The 24,772-nt window shown below is 46.0% G+C and overlaps 1 protein-coding gene across 1 annotated transcript in view; it reads right to left on the reverse strand.

Moving 5' to 3' along the window:
- Positions 1-19,498, reverse strand: part of Fry (FRY microtubule binding protein) — a 392,261-nt gene extending 372,763 nt beyond the window's left edge. Inside the window, exon 1 of the mRNA XM_036171967.1 lies at positions 19,376-19,498. The gene's annotated coding sequence lies outside the window, so the exon portion shown is untranslated. The remainder of the gene's footprint in view (positions 1-19,375) is intronic.
- Between the last annotated feature and the right edge of the window lie 5,274 nt (positions 19,499-24,772).

Here is a 24,772-nt window from a genome sequence, read left to right on the forward strand (position 1 = left end):
ATGCCTGTTGGGGGCAAGCCCTTTACCGACCGAGCCATCTTTCCCTGGTCTAAACTTCTTTGAACAAGACTCACAGTGGATAATAACTGCAACCATTAGAACCACTACCCATGCAGGCATTATATGTGTGTAGACAAAGGTATTTTTAAAATTAATTTTGTTATGTTGGCATACAAAGTGATGGTCTCATTATGTCTCTCTGTACATATGAAAACTTGTTTTTGCAAACTAATTGAAACAGTAAATATTTCATATTTCTAGTTTAGTCTTCTTAATTGTTTTAGCTGACCTTGACTCACAAAACTAATTTTCTGATCCATTGGTGAGTTAACTCCGAAGATTCTCAAGAATGAAATGTGGGGGTTGGAGAGATGACTCAGTGGTTAAGAGCACAGGCTGCTCTTCCAGAGGACCTGGGTTCTATTCAGCTCCTACATGGCAGCTCACAACCATCCGTAACTCCAGTTCCAGAGGGTCTGGCGCCCTCTTCTGGCCTCTATGGGCACTGCACACATGTGGTGCACAGACAGACACACGGGCAGGCAAAACCACCTACATACATAAAGCAAATAAATAAATAATAACATTTTAAAAAGAATGAAAACGTGGACTCCGGAGCTCACAACATTTTCCCATTCTGGAAGTGGCAGGTTACTCAGAGGCACGGACCAGGCTGGCAGACTATCGGCCACTCTGTTTTCTAGGAACAATGGCCTCCTGACTAATGACTTTGCAAGTTACTCATTAAAAATTTGGCTTTGCAAAGTTTGTTCTTGGTCTGGTAACCACTGTCAAATTTCCTGTTTACACTGGACTCGGCGTCTCCACCAAAAAGCACTTCAGAAAAGAAAAACTGAATTTAAGTAAAACCCCAGATTCCCGGCATCAGTTAAAGGTATACTCTTGCCAAAGACACAGAACACGAAGTGACTGTCAGTGGAGCAGGAGAGTCTCCTGCAGTTTATGGCCTTTTGCTGATGATAAATCATGAAGAAATTAATTTTCAAATAATCCTTCGGTACACATGGAACTTGATCATTTTTTTTAAAAAGTGAAAGCAAATTAGCCCATGAAGGAGATGGGTTTGCTTGTGCATCTGGCACAACATAATACCAAAGTCATACTAATCTGATATTTACATTCTGATTGGCAGAAAGGAAAATTTAAAAGCCCTCCCCTGCAGTAATGAAACCACTGTTTCTATGAGGGCCGAAATCTTTGCACATGCTGTAAAAACACACGATTCATTGCATATAATAGCTTCAAATCCAAGTCGAGGTATTCCAGGCAGTGTTTATTGGTATTGTGGGTCATGATGACACAGCCAGTACCAAGTGCCCACATTGTGCTCAGAACCTAGGCTGCAGTGAAGTCAACACAAGGCAGCATGCCCAAAGCATCAGATGACACATTCTGCATTTGGTTTTGAATTAAATGTTGGCCATCACGTATTCAGAAACTTTTTACTGTTGGCAAATCTCTTGCAGCCTGCGCGTTCAACTCTAGGACCCCATATGGAGTTATGACCCACAGTGTGAGGAGCTCTGTGTTTGTGGAGAAGTGAGTGGGCCCTGTGATCAGCACATACTCTAAGAGTGTGAGGCTTTGAGGTCTTGAATTACCACACAGCGTGAAGGTTATCTTTGAAGGTAGTTGCCCCAGTACTGCAATATTCCCACAAAACCAGAGTCTGCTTGTGGGAACGCACCTAATAACGATTATCTGGAAAAGAGGACCTCAAAGTGGCCCACTGGTGAAGAATGCTTGCTGTTCTTCCAGAGGATCCCGAGCCTCGTTCCCAAGAACCCACACTAAGAGGTTTACCAACACCTGTAATTCCACTTCCAGGATGTCTGGCGGTCTCCATAGGCACTGTACTCCCCACCCCCAAAGAAATCTTTAAAACAAACAAATAAGCAAAGAAACAGGTTATTTGGAAGTGAAATCACTAAGCTGTGGGCACACAAATTAGCTTTAGTGAACAGTAGGTATCTGTCAGCAGTCAGCTTTCAAGTCCCTTTGGAGGTGATGCTGGTCACAGCAAGTCAGCACTTACAGCTTTGCGCGCCTCAGGTTACAGTGTCCTGGGGCACATCCTGCAGGCAGGGCGATCTCACTGTCGTCCTTAGAGCCACTCACGGGAGAAATACTGACTGGTCACGTGGGCTCACATACAACACACTTCTGTGGACTAAAATGTCATTATGGAAATACCACAGGAAAAATTTTTCTGTGTTTTCTTTCCCCAAACATGATTAACTCAGATAAAAGTCTAATGTGTTCCCAAGTGATAAATTCTGTGAGTTATTCAGTTTTTTTTCTAACTTAATAAATTTTCCTCATTGAGCAAGAAGATAACAAACCAAATAAGTATAGCGCATGTGGGGGAGCAGAAAGGGAGCCTGACATTTTCCCTAGCTTCTGGATTCAAATATTATGTTTCTAATTATAGAGCCACAGTGGAGCTGTTTGAGGTTGAAATGTAAAAGGAGTGAGAAGAAATTGTTTCCTGCGTGAAGTTGAGTTGGATCATTTTCTGAAGGGAAATATCATTGGTCTTTTGTTCCCTATCAAGATACAAAACACGACGCCTTTAGCCTTAACGATTTGGGTTTCCAGGTAGTCACCATTAGAAATGCAGAAACACAATACGTGGCCCGGTGCTGATAAGTCAGCATAGCCTCGCTGATTAGAGAATCTTCCTGGGGTAATTGCCAGACTCATTAAGACGTCACTTACACACATGAGCACCCGAACATCATTCTCTGACACTGCCCTCCCTGCAGGCCTCACTAAAACATTATAGTTAATTACACGTGATGATATGGGCTGAACAGGGCAGACACAGTGGCATTGTCTAAGTGGACACATTTTCCTGACTCTCAGGAGTGGTACCCAGGGATGCACACAACTCTTACTTTGGCCTCGACTTTTCATGGCATCTAAATGGCTTGCCTACACAGAGCACTGTTCACACACTCTCTTTGCCCTTTACAAAAAGCCTATGAAGCAGGCATAGTAACCTCTATTTTGTAAATGACCAAACAAAACCACCCACACGTGCCAGGTTTTGGTCAGGAGCTGGGGGTGGGATTAGTGACTGAGCACAGAAATTGTCTGTTCAGGTTCTGCTAGTGGGCAGTAAAGTTCCTCTGCCCCCATTGCCGGCCTCCTCACCCCACGCTTAGTTGGTGTTTTTTTGTTTTTGTTTTTTTTTTTGTCACTGGGACAAAGCTGGAGTCATCCGGGTGGAGGAAACCTCAGTGAAGGAAATGCTTCTATCGGATCGGCATGCAGGCAAGTCTGTGGGTGCATTTTCTTGATGACTGACAGGTGTGGGAAGACCCAGTTCACGGTGAGCCATGCACCCCTGGCCCAGTGAGCCTGGGATGTTGCTTTTGGTTGTGGTGTTTCCTCACAACAACAGAAATGGAACTGACAGAGAACTCCAGAGTGGGTGCCCAGGAACTAATCTAAATGTGTCTGCCATGCCTGCACTGACTGATCTGCTGCACTGAATTCTGCCTCCAAACAAACGCTTGCGCTGGTGGCCAGGAAGCAGAGAGACAGCCTTCCCTCACCGCTCTCCAACTTGAGTCTTACTGGTAAGGGATCTTTTTGTTTTGCTTTTGCTTTTGTTGTTCTTCGAGACAGCCCTGGCTGTCCTGGTACTGTAGACCAGGCTGGCCTTGAACTCAGAGATTCCCCTGCCTCTGCCTCCTGAGCGTTGGGATTAAAGGTGAACGCCATCACTGGCTGGCCTGGGAAGAGATTTTATGCTGTAAATCCCAGGGCAGCTTCACTGATAGGTGAGGGAGGCGGAGAAGACATTTGGCATGATGATCACATATGTTCCTACGGGTCGAAATAGACGGAGCTCAATAGGACCGCAGAACTGGGTACCGTAAACAAACCTAAAATGGAAAAGACTGGCTTGTAATGATCCTGAGAACACTTTTAAGTTCTAAAAAAAAAAAGCAACTACGTCTCCCTAGTCCGGAACGACCCAGGTTTACCTAAATCACCTGCTTTAAATCTGCTGAGCAAGCAGTTTTGTCAAAGGCCTGTCCTGTCTCCAGGTGACCGGCAGGGTGAGAAAGGAAGACAAAGGAAAACTGAGCACCTCTGCTGGAGAACTGGAAAGTGGGGCAAACATTCATGCTGTCACAAGCACACCCTGTCACACGGTTCAAATGCTTTAACAAAACAGCCAGTCCTCACACTACCAAAGCCAAGGCTGCACACCCGCACTGAAATTTTGACTGAGCAAGACACAGATGTTTAGTTCCTCACATGCTAAAATGTGTCTGCTCATAATACTGAAAAAGCAAGAGGCGGAAGAAACACTGTAAGAGGTGCAATCAAACATGGACAGACTGTTCTTGTCCCATCAAAGAATTAATCATTTGAAAAGAGATAAAAGTGACTCATTCCATTGTTAGCATGTATCAGGAAAGATGATTTCCTCAGGGGTTCATACATGCACCAAGCCTCAAGTAGTTTAATTCATGGCCAGTACTTTATATCTGACATACACGTGACTATATATGTTCAAAACTCTCTCTGTGCATGAAAATCGTATGATTATCTGAGTAATGATGTGAATGCTTCAACATTCTCGATTACCTGCTCCATGGCCTCTGCTTCAGTTCCTGCCTTGGTTTCTCCAGGTGATGGACTATAATTTATAAGCTAAAATAAACCTTTCCCACCTGTGGAAGTTTGAGCAGGAATGGCCCCCATAGATTTGAGCGCGTGTATGAATGCTTGGCTCATAGGGAGAGGCGTTGTTAGTAGGTATGGCCTTGTTAGAGTAGGTGTGGCCTCGTGGGAGAAAGTGTGTCACTGTGTAGGCAAGCTTTCGGGTCATATATTGCTCAAGCTATACCCAGTGTGACACACAGTCTCTGCTGCCTGTGAATCAAGATGTAGAATTCTCAGCTCCTTCTCTAGCACCATGTCTGCCTGCACAGTACCATGTTCCGCCATGATGATAATGGACTCAACCTCTGAAACTGTAAACCACCCACAATTTAATGTTTTTCTTTATAAGAGTTGTCATGGTTATAGTGTCTATTCACAGCAATCAATAGAAACCCTGACTAAGATGTCAGCCCTACCCCTAATTTTCTTTTGGCCAGCATCTTCTCACAGCAAAAGAATCAAACCAGGACAATGTGTATTCAAGTAGAATAGAGCTCCCTTTGCAGAGCCTCAGACAAGCAAATACATTTGCAAAAGTCCAGAAACTTCACTCAAGTTTACATATAAGACTTATGAGTAGGCCAGACGGTGATGGCACACGTCTTTAATCCCAGCACTTGAGAGGCAGAGGCAGGTGGATCTCAGTGAGTTGGAGGCCAGCCTGGTCTACAAAGCAAGTTCCAGGACAACCAGGACTGTTACACAGAGAAACCCTGTATAGAAAAGTCCTCCCAGCCCCCCCCCCACAAAAAAGACTCATGAGTGTATCCAAGAATTCAGAAGCTCAGCAGAATTCAGTCAATGAACATCAATGGGAAACTAAATTACCAAGGATCCCCCTCTTGGGATAGAGCCTTCTCTATAGCATTGACTTTAACATGAATAAAATAATCTCCAAGTTGAACACTGCTTGCTTTTATTCCCCTTTCCTGGAACACAGTATCGACTCAGTGGTGTGTGGTCCACTCGAGAACAGCACTCAGGCTCTCATGACCTAACTGGATGGGAAATGGGCACTATTTGATTTGATATGCACTATTTTAGACAAGCTACTTAAAAAGATCCATTATTCTATTCTTATATGGATGTATGTGTGTGTATGTCTGTGTGAGTGTGTGTCATGTGTGTGTGCAGGTGGCCTTGGAGGCCAGAAGAGGGCATTAGATCCCTCTGGAGTTAGAGTTATGGGCAGTTGTGAGCTGCCATGTGGGTTCTGGGAACGCAACTTATATCCTGTGAAGAGTAGGAAGTCTGTTGACTGTTGAGTCGTCTCTCCAGTTCTGGGACTCATTCTTTTTTAAAATGGTGGTTTTGTTGTATTTATTTGTCATTCAATCACTCAATGACAATACTCATATGGAACCCATGGCCTGAAAAAAAATGAAATGAATGTGGATCTCACTCAGGATCCAAGAGAACACAAGAGTCTAAATTTTTGCACCTGTAAGGTGTGCTTTTGGGTTTTGGAACACAGAAGTGTACCCGGACTAACTATCCAGAGTTGTAGCTCACACAGTTGGGGTATGTATCCTCTTGAGCCACGGCTATAAGGAGCTGTTCACCAAGGTGGATTTGGCCACTCATAAGCAACTTAGTATCTTTCTCCAACCTTAAGCCCATGTCAGGAACAGACAGCATAAGTCTTCCTCAAATCCATGATTTCTTGGATTCACTCTCCACTAGGAAGCTAAAGGATTTGCGTTTACACCTTCCTTCTGTCCCTTTCCCACTGTGGGACTCAGGGACAGGTGGCCACTCAAACTTCTTCCAGAATTGGGTAAAATTTGATCAGAGTCCAAAAAAGAGGCTGAAGAGGAGGAAGGGGTAGGGTTGTGCTTCTCACGTTTTGGAGTACTTTGAGACGCTAATCCAGACACTGGTCAGGGAGGGGTCCAGCTGTCACTGGCTGTCACTCTGGACTGTGGGGCTGAGGCGCTGAGATGGTGTGAGAAGGTGTGGGCTGTAGGTAGGGCTCCTGTTCTGGCTGCCTCCTGATCTACCATTTTCATTGCACAGCCCCAGCTGGGAGCTCAGAAGGCCGCGCCAGCCCTGACTGTCTTCTGCTAAGTAGGGATGGAACACACATACAATTCCTCCTCAACACAACTAGTATTACTGTGTGGACCGAAGGACATAATATAACAAATGATGAAGTTCTCATTTCAGTTAGTTAAAAGTTCAAGGAAAAGCACAGTACAACACGTTTGTGTGTCACTGGCATTTCTGATAAATACCCTGACGGTTTAACAAGCACTCCGGAGAAACCAAAACACGAGGCAGCTGCTCACCCAATTTGCACTAGCCGGTAAGTGGTGGTGAGCATCAACACCACAAGCTTTTATGGTTATTGATGGCTTATTTAAATAGGGCTCCTGCACTCCCCTGGGCCCATAACCACTTCTGCGGAGGAATCAGGCTCTTAGAAAGCCAAGATGGGGAAGTCATGTTAGGAGACAAGTGCTCTGTGGTACCTAAACCATAATGGCCCTGATCAGCATCCATGATGTAAGAGGGCAGTGACCCTTCCTTATGGCTTCCACCCAATTAGTCATAGAGTACCTTGCCGTACTAACGTCATCCTTGATGAGAAAGATCTTTTACGTTAGTTATGCAGTCTCAGGGAAACTTGTGATGGCCACAGGAAATACAGTAAACTTTGCTCTTTCAGATGCATACATGTCCTCGCTGGGAGGGAAAAATGCAGAACAGGAAGTTTCAGAGCCAAGAGGCTGGCAGAGTAGAACTGGTGGTCTGGGCTTCACTTAGCGGGGAGAGGGGAAGGACAGAGAGAGGGTTGAAATGGTACTCATGCTGCTCAGGAGAAAGGGGTGCTGGATGGGGAGTGAATTCCGTGGCTAGTGAGTCTACCTCTATTTGTGGCTAGAGAAGGATGGCTCTCATTCATTTAAAATGTGTACACTTGTGCATTATATTGATGATGTATACACATGCACATATTACATTTATATCTTGCAGGAGTTTGGGGCAAGGTGGAGACAGACTCAGCTAAGCTGGGCGGTGGCACACACCTTTAGTCCTAGCACTCAGGAGGAAGATGGGTGGATCTCTGTGAGTTCGAGGCCAGCCTGGTCTACAAAGCAAATTCCAGGACAGCCAGGGCTGTTAGACCAAGAAACCCTACCTTGAAAAACAAACAAACCAAAAACCAAAAACAACAACAACAAAGTCCCACCCACCTAAAAACAAAAGCATACCAATCAGTTAGAACATGGTTGAAGAGCTGTGATCTGCTTTTGGAGAAACTGGGTATCAAAAGCAGTGTTTATATTTGTTCACGGGCTGCTATCTAGCTAGAAGAACCAAGCTGGAATAAGTCTCACTAGTATCACGCTGAGCTGGCACAGAGGACAGGCTGCTTCTGAACATCTCTTTGGCAACCCAAGTTTGGCTACCTAGTTGCTTATTAGACTCTGGATCTGGGGAAAGTCAATAGAGGAGATGCTGGAACTTGTCCATTTGTGAGCAGCTCCCAAGACTGATGGGGGGATTGAAATGGCCATGCAGTTTGGGTACCATCTGGGGGCTTCAATTTCCTTCGGTAACTTTGTTCTCAGGAGAAGCACTCTTCAAGAGCCAGCTGTAGAAATGTTCATTATAAGATGGGGGCAGGGTGCTGACCTTCTTAATGGCACATGGCAGATGGGCTAGGTTTTAAGAGGCAGTGGGTGGGGCTATGCATCTCACGACATCCATCCATCATTAGACACTGAGCAGGAAAAGCCCATTTGTACTTCCTGTCAGAGCGACCAGGAACTCTGGACTCCGTGTAGTCCATACAAACAGTGGGAGACTTATGATGTGGGGAGAGGTGAGAGCCCAGTGCAGAGGCCTCACTTAGGCAGAAGCCAAGCTTGTGCTACTAGAAAACTCCATGAGGTACACGAAACATTCGGTGTTGAGATAGATGCAGGCCTACCTTGTTACTGAGAAGTGACCATTTTTATAATTACTTATTTTTTATACTTCTCATTATTATTTTAGTTTATGTGTATGTATGTGGGTAAGCCGAGTGTATGTATGTACACAGGTACAGGAGCCCAGAGAGCGCAGAAGAGGAGACAGTGCCTCTTTGTTCCAGGACTGTGAACCACCCTGTGGGTGCTGGGAAATGAACCCAGACTGTCTGGAAGATCACTAAGCACATTTATCCACTGGGCCATCTCTGCAGCCCCAAGAAGTGGCCATTAGAGTGTCTCAAACACAAGAAGAACAGCCTGATGACAGTCTGCCTAAAATAATCTATGTAATAATTTGCTATTGTGGAAAGATATCTGGGATAAATTTTGCTGAGGAAAAAATAGCAGCTCATGAAATAACATATTGAATGGGTCTATTTTTGTAAATATTACATCAAAATTTGGAAAAATTGTGTGGGAAGAAATAAAATCTCAAATATCAATTATGTGTAGAACTTAGGTTTATGGATGTTTTGTTTTGTTTTGTTTCTTTCAAGACAGAGTTTCTCTGTATAGCTTTTGGATCCTGTCCTGGAACTTACTTTGTAGACCAGGCTGGCCTCGAACTCACACAGACATGGATGGTTTTTATTTTCTTCTATTTAGTTACCTGGATCTTCAAATGTTCCTTCACTGAGCATACATTCCTTACATAAGAAAACATTCTAGAAATGTTTTAGCACTGACAGCTGAAGAGACAGCCCTATGTATAAAAAGCACTTGTTAGGCAAAAATGAAGGCCAGAGTTTGGATCCCTTGAACACATGTTAAAATTGGGTGGCTGTGGTGGCTAGTCTGTAGTTCTAGTCTGTGGAGTGCAGAGATGCAACAAGACAGAGCAAGCCAGGAAGCTAGATTACCCATATCAGCAAGCTCTGGGCTCAACCGAGAGATCCTTTCTCAATGAATAAATAAGGTCGAAAGCAACTGAGGAATGCTCCTGACTCCACCCTTGGGTCTCTACATTCACTTGGCACACACACTCACCCCCAGGCACCCATACAGGCATATATGAACATATATACATGTATGCACATCACACATATACCTAAAAATGCCTTAAATTTTATTTAAAAAAATTTGAAATCATATTATCAGTCACTTACTGATTGGGGACTTCTGAGAATTAAAGAGCAATGTAAAAATTGATTTCTAAAAATTCCCAAGCGCCTTAAGATTTCTTTAAGGAAAGGCCAGGGGGCACAGTGATGACTTCACCGGCTCCAGGATATCCGCAAGAATGTTTAAGATCTGCTGGGTACTTGGAGCTGTGGACTCTGTTTATTAAAGACACTGTTTAGTTATCTCTTCAATAGACACTGGAGGCCGCATTTGGTCTTCTTGCTACTGAAGAAGAAAACAAATTTAGAATTCAAAGGCTGGCAAATAAAGATGTCAGCTCATAGTCTTGGCATATGAGTCTTGAATGGAAGTGTTCCTCTTGATCTACTTTCAGGGGATTTAATTCTACCGCTGCATGAGGGGGCGCAGCCTCCTGCAGGGAATGAAGAGGTTCTGCTCCCCTTCACTTAAAAGCGCCTTGTTTTCCTTCTGTCTCCCACGCTCATCCAATTGTTCGTGTAAGAAGGGCGGATTTCTGGGGAAAAGAGCTCTAAGCTGGATTTGAAGAGGTAGGCAAGGGAGGTGTGTGTGTGTGTGTGTGTGTGTGTGTGTGTGTGTGTGTGTGTGTGTGTGTTGCTGAAGGGTGAGAGAGAGAGAGAGAGAGGGAGAGAGAGAGGGAGAGGCAACTTGCCTTGACAGTAGACAGGGCTGGGCTGAAGCCGTGAGAGAAAACATCTTCAACACTCACTAGACCATTCCACAAGAGTGATTCCCAAATCAGTTGGAGCAGTGGACACGCCAGTGCATTGGATACCTGATGGAGATGACTGTACAGATGTAGAACCAACCTGCCAGGAAGAAACCAGGAACCCACGGACCAGACAAGGAAGCCCAGCGCAGTATGCCTAGCACCGAAGTGACAGTTCTTAGGTTATGCTGGGCTCTTTCCCCGACTCCTGCACTGGCTGTCAGGGTGACTTTGGGAACCTGCTTGTTCTTCAGTTCCCTGATCTATAAGACAGCGACAGTAACAGGTCACATCACACAGGGGGATTAAATGATCTAAACAGGAAATGCAAAGCCCTTAGGTGATGCCAACCACACAGCCTTCCACAGACATTGATTGTCTCTTGTGCTGCGTACAAGGGGACAGCTAGGCCAGATCTGTGTGAGTCACAGACCCTTTTCTTCCCCGAACACCCAAAATCATCACCCTCTGTATCCACGGGGAACTGGACCCTCAGGGATACCAAAATTCATGGATGCTTAAGCCTCTTCAATACAATGGTATAGACTTGCATAGACTTACATGCATTTTGCCGTACATACATCTAGAGAAGATTTACAGTACCCGATGTAAACACTGATAAATATCAATAGCTGTATCACTGCTCGGGGCCTAGTTTCTTAAACTGTGAGTCACAAAAGTCAGGCACAGTAAAAAGGCTGCTGAATGTACAGCAAGTGAAAGTGAATCCAAAGGCAAACCTGTGCAAGTCTGAGGTGTTTCCAACAGCATTGGCCTGCATTGTATCATGCGACTTCACTGTGATGTTGTTAGTGAACATACAACATGCTCTGCATGGCACATGCTATCACCACCCGCCAAGGGACAAAGCCCGAAACATCTCCACTCCAGTTGAGACTGCAGCACATTGTCAATTGTGGTGTTCTTACTGAACATGTGAGGCCTTTTGTTTTTATAGAAATAAAATGGTTTAATTATGGGAAACAAAGACTTTCTAATAGTTTCCTACCATCATCCCCCACCGTGCCCCTATCCCGTTAGTGTACCTTTGGACTGTACTCTTAGAATGACTGATTTTTAAAATTGCTGCTGGTGTTGCTGTCCTGAGCTTCATTTAAAAAAAAAGAAAAGAAAAAAAGAAAAGAAAAGAAAGAGATGAGCTTCATTAAAAAAAAAAAGAAAGAAAAAAAGAAAAGAAAGAGAAAATCACTAAAGAATTTTGGCCTAAGATTAAAACAGAATTTCCAACCATTTCTAATTATGGTCCTAACACACTTCTACCATTTTACACTATGTATTTATGAGAAGCAGTACTGTCAGCATTGGTGATCAGTCAAAATATCGACCAACTCTGAAAGACACTGAGGATGCACAGTGCTCCGTAGTACCTAATATTCAGTCACAATTTAATTCTTTACATCAAAGCAAGATTGCAGATCCACCTTATTAGTATGCAAGTTTGCTGTACTCTCTCTTTAATAAATAGTAAAATTATGTGTGCATCAAAAATTGTTTTAAAATAAACTTATTATTAGTAAATAAGAATGGTTTAAATAAGAATGGCCACCAGAGGGTCAGATCTTTGAATGCTTAGTCACCAAGGAGTAGCACTGTTTGGGAAGGATTAGGAGGTGTGGCCTTGTTCAAGTCGGTGTGGCCTTGCGGGAGGAAGCGTGCTATTGGGAGTAGACTCTGAGGTTTCAAAAGCTCTGCTAAACTTATTCTCTCTCTCTCTCTCTCTCTCTTAGCCTGTGCATCAGGATGTGGCACTCAGCTCCAGTGCCATGATGGTAAGGGACTAAACCTCTGACACTGTGAGTAAGACCCCAATTAAATGTTTCTTTTGTAAGAGTTGCCTTGGTCATGGTGTTTCTTCACAGCAATAGAAGATTAATGAAGACACCTCTATACCCAGGGTCAAGGAAAAGTTTCTTGGCTGACAAGACATTCTAGTGGAAAATGCTTAAGAAACGTACATGCACACGGACTTACATGCACATGGGGGTGGAATCATCCAGCGGAGTACAGCTGAGTACAGAGTCACCAACCAGTGACTACAACCGCCCCTCCCCCCAAATGACTCTCTGTCCCTCAGAACCAATCAGCTGCAAATATCTCCATGCTGGAATTTTTAGTATCTTGATGTTCTACGCGTCTTGTATAGGCAAGCACAACAGCTGTGAGTTCATGCTTCAATAGTTTGTCATGGATTTACATGTCATGCCTCCTTTTCATTCTGCTGGTTTACAACATGGGGATCTTTATTATACAAATACACGCTTTCTAGCTTTTCCAGGATAAACACTGCACACCTGACAGCCATGGCCATTAAGGACCAAGAGTAGCATGGCTGGACCATCTAGCATGATGACTCAGATGTAATCAATGTTTACTGAGTGAGTACATCCATCAGACCCCAAGGTAGGTGTTTCTGCTTCTCATAGAGAGCATTCTATGTATCTATGGGACTAATTCACTAGTTAACCATTCAAATTAAAACCCCCATGTGTTAACTACCAGTTTTAGTTTCTGTATCCTGATATTCCGACATCTCAGGGCCTTGATAACTAATCAGAGCCTAACCCACCTCCTTCAGTAGCACTTATATTGTGGGCCACTATAACCCCAGGTACTGAGCCCCCAGGCACAGTCCCTCTCCAGACGGCCTGCTGAATCGATTCAGGGCTCCCATCCTCCCACCTTGCCTCTCCTGTTCCTGCCCACACTACCCCTCTCTCCCTCTGCTGCCTGGCCTGGTGTTTCTGTGTGTGGAAACCCTGGTAACTGTGTCAAGCTCAGCTTCTAAGAGAATGGGAGTCACACAAACATCTCGCTCAATGACAGTCACTTCTGTGTTTCTTATTACACCAGATTAAAACAGATCTGAGACATCGGGACATCCCTCACACTGTGGAGTTAGTTTTCTGTCATTGCACTCTTGACATTCAGTAAGCAAGTTTTACATTCTCTTTGTAACTGCCATTAGTTTGCCTTGTATTAACAGTAGTTAACAAAGGTGGTAATGCTTCAGTTTCATTGGCAGACAACTAAAAAGATTCAATTAAAATTATTTCCTGTTAGATACAAGGCCCAGCCCTGGTCTCTCTTCACCGCACTACAATTTAACGGTGCCACCCGTAACTGAGGTCACTCTGTGGTGACCTTCCGCCCACTCCAATTATCCACCCCTCAGCGGGCACCTGCATGTATCTTAGAAACCCAGGAGTGCAGTATGTGTCCAGGCCCCGCTGTCACTGGGAAGGAAGCAGGTGTATCTTTGCAGACCCAGCTGTGACGGATGTGGACTGGGGTTCTCTGAGCAATGCACATTCACTGCAGGTCCCGGGGCTGCTTCTAAGCTGGAATGTTGACGTCATTGCCCATCTTTCCATAACTGGTCTAGAAGTGCTTTCTGCTTGAGCAGGCAGCAGGGAGGAGGCTGGGCCACCAACAGATGATGGTCTACACTGTGCCCCAAGACTGGCCTTCCTTCTTCTCCTTCCTTCCTCTCTATCCCTCCCTCCATTTCCTTCCTACCTTCCTTGTTCCTCCTTTTTCTCTGAAACACGTCAAACTACATACATAGCCCTTTCTGGCATGAAAACACAAGGTGGGCACGTGTTCTCAGCTCAGGGAAGGCCGCAGCACTGACTCCTATGTCGGTGGCCCAACTGGAGAAAAGAGACAGGATTTCTCTATTCATTACACAATACATTGGCTGCACAAAATGAAAACACACCAAACTAGACTATGCGTAGAGTTCAAGTAAGCAGTGAGTTCAGATCATACAAAAGGGCCCACATAGAGAACATACATCCCTCCCATGGAAAATAATAAAAGCACTAAAATTTAATCTTCCGTGATCTAGTTTTGTAACGCCGTCAAATACTTTGAACAGGGACTCCGTAGATCCGATGCAGGATTTACTGCCGGCCTGGGTTTGGCATTTCTAGAGACATCAGAATTTGAAGACAGCTGGTAGTGTTTCCACGCCTTCCATGAGGTGTCCAAGCTCACTCATTCTCTCCATGATCACTGTGCATCACTGTCCCGAGTGCTTACATCTAGGACAGGACAAGACACAGACAGGCTTTGCCTTCCCAGAGCCTACCGCCCAACGAGCAGATCAGCGTAAGTCACTGAGGTTTTAGCCACACTTAAGCGTACATGAAAACCTCGATGTTTTGAGACTGATGGTCTCGTAAGGGCAATGATACTTTGACCAGAGTGGCAGCGCACACATGTCCGTTAGCTCAGCCACAGCTCTCCATTTTGTCCACACTGTTACCCAGACGTGTGTCCTGGGACTCCATCCTCTGGGCACACCATGACAGTGATACCTTGAAATGAGAGCGACTGTGATTACTCACAGCAGACCTGCACAACATGGAACCACTAACAATCCCTTGTGGAGGGTGCAGGCGGCATTAGGCTGCAAGAGATCCACTGTCCCCAGGATCCATCAGCAGGTAGTTGCTGGGGCGGAAGGGGGGAGAGGGAGGGGGTGAGTGGGTGGGCGATAGTCTTCTCAGTGAAGTAGGCACCTATGAGTTGTTACACTCTTGCAAGTAACCCCAATTAAACTCAGGTTCATCCAACTAGACTTGGGTGGGATGTTTCTGTGGTTTGTCACTGGTGCCCTATCTGGGGTGAGCAGATAGTCATTCACATTTCCCCAGGGAAAGCTAATGCAACAATGAATCATTTAAGTTGTTATAACAAGGATCATATATGACTTGGCACTGCAAGATGTAACTATGTATGCGCCTAAGAGATATAAACAGCAGATTACTAAAGGAAAGGTTTCTCTTTGATTGGCATTCTCAGAGTGCTTTGCAAACGGCAAGATATAAATGTTCCACCAGACTGAAGAAAGACATCGGTGGAGCCTGTTACAGTCTGTTATTGGGTTCATGCATATACATCATCTGTCCATCACTGGCCAAGCAGAGCTGAGAAGAGGGAACCACACCTCGATTCGGGAATAACCTCCAACAGATGGGCCCGTGGGTATGTCTGTGGGGGCATTTTCTTGATCGCTAATTGGTAGAGGAGGGCCCATCCACTGTGGGAAGTACCAACCCCCGGCTCGTTGTACTGAGTTTTGTAAGAAAGCTGGTTGAGCAGGAGACACAGGCAGCAAGCCAGTGAGCAGCGTTCTTACGCTGTCCCTGCTTCAATTCCTGCCTCCAGACTCACATTAGGCTCCCCCCAGTGACGAACCATAACCTGTGTCCTAGTTTGGTTTCTGTTGCTGACATAAACATCATGACCCAAAGCAATTTGGGGAGAATAGGGCTTGGTTCCATCATCAAGGGAAATCAGGAGCTCAGGGCTGGAACTAACGCAGAGAGCCACAGGAGAATGCTGCTCAGTGGCTTGTTCTCCACAGCTGCTTTCTAACACCACCCAGGACCTGCCTGGGTATGGATGGCACCATACACAATGAGCTGGACCCTCCCTCATCATCAAGTAATGCCCCACAAATGTGCCCATGGGTCAATCTGACGGAAGTGATTCCTCAATTGACATTCCCTCTTTCCAGATGACTCTAGCTGTGTCTAGTTGACAAAAACCACCCAACACCAGCACACACAACCTGTAAACCCAATGAACCATTTCCTCCCCAACGTGCTATGGGCCAGACTGTCCTGTCACAGCAATGGGAAAGGCAACTCGGACATCATGGCACGAGACTCCAAACCACAGGTAACTGCTGTGCTCCAGACACACAGTGTCAGCAGCGGCATGCCATAAAACTGTGCAGATTTTCACTTTCTCATATGTCATAAAAATAACACTGAGTCTCCCAGCTGATGATATTTTAGAGATGGTGAAACAAGATAAAAAAAATAAAGCAAGATGGATTGTTGTTTACTGAGAAGTTTAAGGGATCCAGTGAAAGGCTGTTGGTTTGAGATGCTTATAAGTTCATGACATCTTTACACAGGATACTTTTAGGAAACTGAAAAATGTCACTAATTCCGCATAGTCTCACAGATCACTAGTCATTCCAATGCTTAGTCCAAACATGTTTTTGGTGTGTCTTCCATTCTGTGTGACAATGGTCGAACAGCATGTTCTGCTTTCCCTGATAGTCGAGGCTCCAGGTTAGAAGCAAGAGATAGGAATATGGGGGCTGTGTTAGACACTCAAACCTTACTGCTGCTGAAGAGGGTGGGGTGAAGTCACTGCACAGTACACACACAGACTTCGAGAGTCTAATTACTTGGGGTGAAGGCAGTCGAAGAGGAGGGATGTGCTCCCAGGTAGCAGGCTCAAAACAGCATTTGTTACCCTTTTAAACTTAGTGCTGTGAAATCATTCTGAACCAAAGATAGTTGAAAACCATGCACATGTGCACACACACACACACACACACACACACACTCTTGGGAAAAGAAATTCCATAAGCATGGCTGTAAATAATCAGAGATTTCATTTTCTTAGGCACAGCTTCAGAACGTACCGGGCCACAGCCGTGACATGGGTGTTAATGCTGTTCAGTCAAATCACAAGTGCCTGGGTGTAAAAGCACATATCAAATTAGAAAGAGGTATGTTACCACACTCATGGCCGAGACAACAGGTAAAGCGGTGTCTGCAGGGCAGGCACATTTCAGCAGTGTTGACAATAGACCACCACGTTGATGAGGCATGCCCCTCTGTGGAGAGAAGGCTTGCTCCCATCCCTAGAGCACCACATTTTTAGTCAGTACTAGGGAATTTGGGGAGTCCCTGTATTAATATTTTTCCCCCAAAATTCACTTCAGTCTTTCCTTTTAAGTACACCAGCCTCTGTTAGGAATTCTCTGACAGGTGGGACAGTGGGACACGTGAGTCATTGTGAACACTGCAGGGGACGTGTGGCTGCCAATCAGCCAGGTATGCTCCCATGTGCAGGACTAAAATAGTCTCAGATGACAGACGGAGTAGAGATTGCTCCTTAAGCACCAAGCAAGCTGGGAGGGATGCTTGAAAAGGTAAAGGCTTCACATATCTATCTAGACACCCAAAATCAGAACTACAGGATGGAGTGGGGTGTGTGTGAGGAGGGGAGACCTAGGTTGCCCTTCCATACTCAGGGCACACAGCAGCTCAGAGAGAAAAAATATTCTATGAAGTGAAGAAGTCTGATGTGTCAGGCCAGGAGATGACACACATTCCAGTTCCCCACTGTATTATAATGAGGCAACTTACTCTCACAAACTGAGAGACACCACAGCACAGTAGCAGGGAGTCAAGCAGACCCAGGTTCAAGCCCTGCCCGTATCACTCACTTGCTATGTGCTTTTTAAAAATTATCTAAAATAAAATCACGTCAGCTGGATATGGTGGCAGATGCCTGTAATTCTACCCCTAGGAGAAGGCAGGGAGACCACAGGGAGTTCAAGAGCAGCCTGAGCTATGTAGGAAGGCAATACAGGAAAGGTAATGATGCTACATTAGAGTGATAATGGACAAAAAATACACCTAGTGAGTGCCTGACACACAACTAAGGAAACCTGCTTAAATGAGCTTTTGGAAGACATAAGGTGTTGGGGTGTAGGGGTAAATCATAAGGACCCAAATAAGGTGTCCCTGGCTAAGGAGATTGTAACGTCTGAAAGTGTTGTGATTGATAGAAGAGTATAAATGTGAAAATCTGTGTGTGGTCAGGAAAGTATTATAATCAGATAGAACTAGACACATTTGTTAAAATCTACTAATTGCAAAACCAAGCAGCAGCTAAATGTCACTAGTGCTGCCTAGGCATCTTATCACAGGCCTGTTCCTACAGTCCGGGCGAAGTCATTTTTAAGTGTCTACATGGACAGGCACCATGTCATGCAGTACTCATGCAAGCCAGAAGAGGGCGTCTGATCCCCTGGAACTGGAGTTACAGACGTTTGTGAGCGCTATGTGGGTGCTGGGAACCAAACCCAGGTTCTCTGTGAGAGCAGCCAGCGCTCTTGACCGCTCCGTCTCTCTTAATCAGCACAGGTTAAGTCGAGTCTAACTGCCATCATTATTCTACGTCACAGAAAGTCTTGTAAATAATGCCTATCCTATCCATCTTACTTTGATATTTGAAACGTTTGGCTGTGTTCAAATGGACACAAGTATTTTGCATTCTTTGTTTTCCTTTCTCACCCTGAGAAGTGAATCAAAACTTTATCACTTTCCCCCCCCCCCCCTGTTTCACAGCACCTGTCCCAATATTACAGACAAGCCAATGCGAACCAATGAGCAATAAAATGTTACACGTATCACTCTTAGCTGGCCGATTTTGCTCAATGACTCTGGGATCTTTGATTAGAAAGTAAAATAGGTTTAAAACGTGAAGCCTTTAAAGCATAGATCTTGATGAAGACTATTTTACAGGCCACTGGTTAAACCCGGTTTATCTTGGGGCGCTGTGGCCAAGCAAAAGCCGCCAGGTTGAACTGTAGATGCGACTGCAGAAAGCCTCCTCCCCCGGGGAGAGTCCCACAGAGCAATTTCCTTTTGCAACGTTCCAAGTGAGCAGGGCTGCTCGCGTGGGAAAGCGCACGGGTCCGCTGCGCTCCCGCTCAGCGTTTGGAGTAGGTGTACAGGGCAGTGTGCCACGGGTCCCCCCGGAGCCTCGGGGGCCAGGGGATCCATCAAACTCTCCGCACCTAACTTTGTCCGGGAACAAATCCTCCTTGAAAACACAACGAGGCAGGAGGAGCACGTAGCGTGGGGATGCCGTCAGCTGCTGGCGAGACGGCCCTCCTCCCCCACCTCTTCCTTGGAGGGAAGCGACCCGACGGTGCGGCCCCGCCCAGCCCCACCCACCGGCTCCACAAAGCCACTGCCCCGGCGCGCGGGTCTCCCGGGGCGAGGGGGTGGTGGGGGGAGTGGGGGTTGAGCAGAGCTGGTACCTTAGGAAGAGGCCGCGATGCCAGAGCCCGGGGACACCCGCAGCATCGCACTGCCGCCGCCAGCTGCTCCACCCGGGGCCGCCGAATTGCGCCCTCCCCGCTGCCCTGCCGCGCCGCGCTCCGCCGCTGCGCCCGCTGGGCTGCCCGGCGACCGCCACTGTCAAGTGCAGCCCCGCCCCCGGCGCCGGCCCAGCCGCCGGTTCATTGGCCGCGAGAGTGGCTGGCTCCGCCCCTCGGGGGCAGGCCCTCTCCAGGGGCGCGCTGGAGGGTGGGGACCCAAGCTGGGCGAGGCTTCCTGCGGGCACCAGGAGCTTCTGCTTTGCCAACCCAGAAATAGACAGCTCCAAAGAAAGGCGAGAGAGGAAGCGTCTTCTCCAGGGCGAGGGCCGTGGCTCCGCGGGACGGGCTCCCTGGGGTGGAATATTGAAATCGTAGCTAGAGGGCTGGGGGCTGGGCGGTTTTGTTGGCTTGCCTTTTAAACAAACTTGAAATTGCTCTCACACACCTCATCTCCTTCATCCTGTGAAGAAGCTAGAGCAACTTCAACAACCTGCCCGACCAAGGTCATTGAGCTGGTGGCTCTGTTTTAGACTTAGTCGCACGGAGATTGTTCTGACGTACGAGGTACTGTCTAGCAAGCGGTTAATTGAAACTCTGTAGCGATCGAAGTAGATCAGAGGTCGCCGGGGTGGGCACGGAATTAGGAATGCTTACTAGTGAAGAGGCTTTACTTGAGAGAGGCATGAGCACGCTGCATTTTCCCCCCAGTGGCCCTGAACACCTGATTCTGTGTTATAAGTCCCTGGATTGTACATTTTAAGTAGTGAATTTTAGGTGATGATGGGTGAGTTATCTCTCAATAAAACGGTCCTAAAATGTATTGAGTTGATAGCGTTCAATAAAACCCACATAGATCCGTAGAGTGTGTTACAACTTTATCCATTGTGGGCGGAAATTATGATGTATGTGCTGGCATCCGCCCAAGCGCCAGTGACTTACCTCCAACAGGGCAAGGATTCAAGTGTGTCTCAGTCTTCAGAGAGTGCCCAGCCTGGGGGTGGGGTGAGGTGCTCTTAGTGAAAGGAGGTGACAATTACTGTCAGGAAAGAAGTCAAGTACCTGACCCAGAGAACCAAGACCAAAGAAAGGCTCTGGGTCCAGTGATGGCGGGCCTGGAATACGTGCAGTGTTGAACACGGGAGTTAGCTAAGCATGAGGGGCGTGGCGGGTAGCGCAGCTGAACAGCCCCGGGACAGAACAGAGATGGCCCGGGAGCTCAGTTTGAGACCTAAGGTAGCTTATTAAGGAGTAGATTTGGTGCTCCTTCTGGGTTTCCCTAACCCTGCATAGCATGTGATGTCGGTAGTAGGCCTGATTTACCCATTTCATCACCTGTATCGGATCAAGGGAAGCGCCCACTGTAAGGTTTCAAGCCTCACAGAATACAAGCAGTTTTTTGAATTCTCTCCCAGGAACTGCAGTGGTGTGGGTGGAGCTCAAGGCTTTGACTTCTGAGTGCCGAGCGAGGGCTGTGTCGCCTGACCATGCATCCCCGGCGCTCCATTTTGTCAGCCTGTGGAGTTGTAAACACTCAGAAGCATTCAGATTGGCTGGTGGCCTGTTTATTTCTTGATTGGGAAGTAGAAACTCGACAGAAAAAACAAACACAACAACAACAACAACAACAAACCTAGCTACTCATCAAACTCCCTAGCAAAGCCCTAGGTCCTGGTTTGTGTATGTATCACTGCTAGGCTGCAGCGATGGCTTAGCGGTTAAGAGCAGAGGCTGCTCTTGTAGAGGACCTGGGTTCGGGTCCAAGCACCCACAGTGTGTGTGGGGGGGCGTGGGGGGGGCTCACAACTGTCTGTGACTCCAGTTCCTGGGGCTCTAATGCCCTCTGCATGCATTGCATGTGTCTGGCTTACAGAGATACTCATACATGAAATAGGGCACCTATTTCTACTGCCAGGTGCTCATATCTGCTTCTTTGCTTTCACGGCTCCTTTCATCCCACATGAGGTTCGAACCCCCCTTTAAAAGCAGGACTTGTACTGTGTTCTGACAGCCTCATTTTTTCTCTCTTCACTTGTTCTTCCTGTTCCCCATCCTCTCCGGAGTTAGGGGGACATCCAATAGTTTTATCATAAAACAGGAAGTTCATTTCTCCACACTGACGGACTACAGTGCTGACATGCATTAAGAGATTTAGAAACTAATTGGCCCATATTGCATGCCTGCTCCCGAGCTTTGGGACAACTGGAAAACCACTGGAGCATTACGTCAGCACTTTCCGCGCTGTTAATGAGCTATGGACTGACTACTAAATCTAAATGCTTGAAATCTAACTCAGTCTTGGTCTAAGAAACCACAGTGCTAACATGCCTTTAATCCCAGCACTCGGGAGAAAGAGCCAGGCGGATCTATGTGAGCCTGGGCTACCAAGTGAGTTCCAGGAAAGGCGCAAAGCTACACAGGGAAACCCTGTCTCAAAAAACCAAAAAAAAAAAGAAAAAGAAAAAAGAAAAGAAAGCACAGTGCTAACATGTTAGCAGTAAGTAGTGTAACTATTTGGGAGAGAAAAACATTGTTAGTAATGTGGGATCTCTAATCTCTGAGATTAAACTCCCACTTGGTAATGTTTTCCCTGTTTACTTTCTCTTTCAGGGATTATAGATATTAGGCAAACTACAGTGAGCCACATTCCCAGTCTCTCATATCCCTTTTCAATACCTCTTCTTAGGCCTATGCTTTTTAAAAAACTTTCTTTCACAAGCATATAGCAAACAGCATTACAATTGTCTGTATCTAAGTTTCTGTGCAGGAGTCTGAGGGACCCCAAGAGAATAAAGGCGAATTAATCTCCGTGGAGTCCAAAGCCCAGAAAAAAAAAAAAAAAAAAAACAAGGACAAGGCTGCAGCTATTGCTCTTGAGGAGCAGATGCTGTCTCACCCCAGGGAATTATGGGCTGGGAGATAATAAGACTATACAGAGATAACAAAACTACACCAGCTACTTTGTGAATGTTATCCAATAGGACCAGCGATAGCCATATAGATCTGTAAATAAATAAATCCATCCCACTCCTAGAACCAAGGGCAAACGTACCGAATACACTTTTCTCACATGTTCAGAGGACATTAATTTGAACAAAAAGACTGACCTAATTGAGCCCCACATGGTAGCCTGTGGGAAGCAGAAAGGCTGCTGCTGGGTCGGGGCAGCTGGCTGTCAGCTTGGCCCCGCGGCTGTGGCTGCACGCCTTCTGCAGCAGGCTTCCTCCTCTCCAACGCCACCAGCCAGAGTTATGGGCACAAACATCTGTTGTCCCTTACTGTGCTTCTGAGATTTGTGTCCGTAGATGAAAAGTCAAGCAGACAGGACCTGTGAGGCAACCAAACCCTGACAAGCTACTTTCAGCCCACTTGCTGGGGTTCCTCACTGTTCTAGGAAGACCAATTCACCTTGCAGACAGGAATCTCCCCAGCACATAGGTGTAATCCGATGGGAAAAAAAAATACACTCGGATGTGTAAATGTGAAGCTATGAAGTTTTAGAATTAAAAATAAGCAACAGCGCATACTCTCTTTAAACAATTAATGGTAGACAGCTGTGGTGGTATTGTGTTCCCCCAAATATTGTGCACCCTAATAAATTTATCTGGGGTCAGAGAACAGACACTCACTAGATACAGAGCCAAAAATGGTGGCTAGAAAATGGGTCAGAGCAAGCCATAGCAGAAGCTGGGCGGTGCTGGTGCACGCCTTTAATCCCAGCACTTGGGAGGCAGAGGCAGGTGGATCTCTGTGTGTTCAAGGATACAGCCAGCATGGAGACACACGCCTTTAATCCCAGGGAGTGACAGCAGAAAGAGAAAGATATATAAGGTGTGAAGACCAGAAACTAGAGGCATTTGACTGGTTAAGCATTCAGGCTTTGGAGCAGCACAGTTCAGCTGAGATCCATTCGGATATGAGGACTCAGAAGCTTGCAGTCTGAGGAAACGACCAGTTGAGGAACTGGCGAGGTGAGGAAGCTGTGGCTTGTTCTGCTTCTCTGATCTTCCAGCGTTCACCCCAATACCTGGCTCTGAGTTTGATCTTATTAATAAGACTCCTTAAGACTCCTGCTACAGACAGCTCTCTCCTGGCTGAAATAAGATTGCACAGTTCTGTCCGGGATGACTTGGAGAGCACTCTGATGAAGAGGGATGCAGAGCTGATGGGGAAACATGGACGAGGCCAAACGTCTGTGAAGCAGAGAAGAGACCATTCCATGTTGAATAAATGGCACCAGAAAAGTCACAGCACGTAAAGGCGTACATTGGTGTCAAAGAAGAGAGGACTGAGTTCATGAGGAGACACTGGGAAACAAGCCTGAAATACACATGCCTGTTAACCTCACTTACTTATCTCTGCTTTTGTGTATTTCCAGATTTATGCCATGGGAAACCAGATACAGAGTTTAGAGAGACCAGACACAGGCTTGAAGTATCCAAGCAATTGCTACAGAGAAAATGAAAATTAACCATGTTCATATTATGTGAAGGAAAGGGAAGAGTAATATGCAATTATTCAGAATCTCCAATAAAGAGGCTCTTCTGTGAACAAAAGAATAGATATTCCAAAGGCAGCTACTATTGTGACATGTCACTGGGAACACAGCCAAAATCATAGACTGGGATGACAGCCTTTGCCTTTCTTGTGGAAAACTTCGGAGCAATTACTCACCAAAGCTGATGATGGTGACTCTGGTCACCTTAGACCAGTGGTTCTCAACTTGAGGGTTGTGACCACTTTGGGGTCACACATCAGATATCCTGCATATCAGATATTTGCATTATGATTCATAACAGTAGCAAAATTACAGTTATGAAGTAGTAACAAGGTAATTTTATGCTTAGGGGTCACCACAACATGAGGAACTGTTTTAAAGGGTCACAGCATCAGGAAGGCTGAGAAGCACCGCCTTAGAGAATGATTGAAGCACACCCCATAGATGTGTGTTCGTAAAGGTTGACATGAAATCATCTGTAAGATAAATGGTTTGAAGGTGTTTCTTGATATATCTGGACATCTCTTAAAAAAAGAACTTTAGTTATCTTTCTATTTGCTCCTTTTGCTTATTTATGTGACAAGCATCACCGTTTTTATCAAGCTGACATATATTTGGGAAGAAGGAATTTCAGCTGGGGAATCATCTCCATCGTATCGCCTGTGAATACCTGCATGGCGTTTTCTTGATCGATGATCAGAAATAGGCGGGCCCAGGCCACTGTGGGCAATACCATCCCTGGGAAGGTGGGCCTGGGCTGTGTAAGAAAGGGAGCTGGGTTGCTTGCTGACCTTGACCTTGATATCCTCCCTATGCTAATTCCCTGCTGGGTTCCACCCTCC

The sequence above is a fragment of the Onychomys torridus genome, chromosome 22 (genome assembly GCF_903995425.1).
Source record: "Onychomys torridus chromosome 22, mOncTor1.1, whole genome shotgun sequence".
Classification (NCBI taxonomy): domain Eukaryota; kingdom Metazoa; phylum Chordata; class Mammalia; order Rodentia; family Cricetidae; genus Onychomys; species Onychomys torridus.